Genomic DNA, 1,997 nt, shown 5'->3' with positions numbered 1-1,997 from the left:
AAAATTATTTTATTAATTTTAATGAACATTTACAGAGATTTTGGATTTCCATTCATTCATTGTTGCACTTTTCTACCTGCCCACCTCTCCCCTCCAGTTCGCTCTTTTCTTTGAAAAGAAAATATTCCTTCATTGGTATACAATCTCCTTGTTTCCCGCTCCCCCGCCCTCGCCCTGAGTACACTTCACTATGCAACCTTCATTCTGGACTCTTGTGATAACCATAATACCCAATCATATATTTCATTTAATCTGTTCTTTCCCTCATCTGTTTCAATGCAGTATATACAATTTATCCAGTTTTTCTCAGTCTTACCCCAACCCTGATGTCAGTCCCACTCTACAACAGTGGCACCAGGCAATATTTGTCCTTTTGTGAGTGAGATATTTCACTCAGCATAATGTCTTCCAGGCTCACCCATTTTGAATAATATTACATGAGTTAGTTCCTTGTTTTTCAATGCAGCATAGTATTCCATTGTGTGAATATACCACAGCTTTTCTATCCATTCGTTTGTTGATGGGCACTTAGGTTGTTTCCAACCCCTTGCTATTGTGAACAAAGCTGCAATAAACATGGGTGTACATATATCAAAATTGCAAAGGCAGATTTATAGTTACTTCTGAACTAGAGAGTCATTTTGGAACATCACAAGAACGCATACTCAGATGGAAATCTAGTTAAACTGCAGTTGCTCCTCAGGTTGCATTCATTTCTGCATTTTCTCAATCAGTTCTTCCTTGTATTTGCTTTCTCTTTTCCAACTTGCCGAGATTTGGCTTTCCATTCAAGAATTTTTCCCCTGATCTTTATTCAGTTTCAGCCTGGTGAGAACCACCTTGCTTGGGTGAGCACCCACACGCACGGTTGTACCATCAGCTAGACGACACACTTCTTTCTGTACACCTGGACCACCTCGCCAACTTGCTGACCTTTGTAATTGCACCACCTGAACCTCGTCCTTGCGGATGGGCATGGAGGGCATGTACTTCTCCCGCAGCTCCTTGGACAGCAGAGAGAACATGATCTTCCTGCGCACATGCGAGAGGGCATTGAAGTGGCATTTGCAGTTCTTGCTGCGGTCCGAGGTAACGAAAGGATTGAAATTTATGGTGACAGCCATCAGGCAGCTTCAGGCTCTCCACCGTGAGCTCACTTTCTGAATCTGTCTGCCATGTGCCTGCTCCAGTCAATGCCTGCCCCGCCCCCCGCAGCTACATCATTTCTTCATCTGAGATGAGATTAACAAATAAGATTAAGGTCAGGAAGTCAGCGCAGACACATGCTTGCCACCAGCCAGGCCCACAAACAGCTGTCATCATGACTGGAAATGCTCTGTCAGACTGGTCTCAAGTGTCCAGATGACTCAGACGTGAAGGGACACACCCCATCCCTGCCCGCCTCCAACTTCAGAGCAAGGGCATAAAAGACACAGTAACAAAGATGCAGCGATCTGATGATGACACTGAGCTGGCCGGAGGAGCCAAGGAAGGCGACCCGGCAGAGGGAACACCTGCACTGGGGCATCAAAGAGAAATATTAGCTTAATCAGGAGAAATGGGGAGGAGGGACACTCCAGGGTGGGGAACAAGCCCAGCCAAGATGAATGTGAAAACAGTTCATGCTGGGCACACCCATGTCTACACCACAGCAGCACAGCTGTGAACACACCATCACGAACACCTGTGTACTCAGAATTTGTTCTGCTATGGATTGAAGCTCAACATCAGGAAAACAAAGATTCTCACCACTGGGTCAATTGGCAGCATTATGGTAGATGGTGAAGAGATTGAGATTGATAATGGCTTTAGTTTGTTTGGCTCCACAATCAACACTCTTGCTACCAGCAGCCAGGAAATTAAAAGATGAATTGCACTGGGGAAATCTCCTGTCAGAGACCTCCCCAAAATGCTGAAGAGCAATGATGTCAGTCTGGAGACTAAGGTGTGCCTGATCCAGGCCACAGTCTTTGCAATTATTTGCTATGAATCAGAGA

At 45.2% G+C, this 1,997-nt stretch overlaps 1 pseudogene; it reads right to left on the bottom strand.

The window, feature by feature from the left end:
* Positions 1-710: 710 nt before the first annotated feature.
* On the bottom strand, positions 711-1,124 carry LOC102860653 (annotated as a pseudogene).
* Positions 1,125-1,997: the final 873 nt, after the last annotated feature.

Source organism: Elephantulus edwardii, unplaced genomic scaffold (assembly GCF_000299155.1).
Source record: "Elephantulus edwardii isolate Elephantulus edwardi_28Jun2011 unplaced genomic scaffold, EleEdw1.0 scaffold00086, whole genome shotgun sequence".
In the NCBI taxonomy this organism is placed as follows: Eukaryota; Metazoa; Chordata; class Mammalia; order Macroscelidea; family Macroscelididae; genus Elephantulus; species Elephantulus edwardii.
Note: the sequence above shows the minus strand (reverse complement) of the source record. Positions and strands in the feature narration are given on the sequence as shown.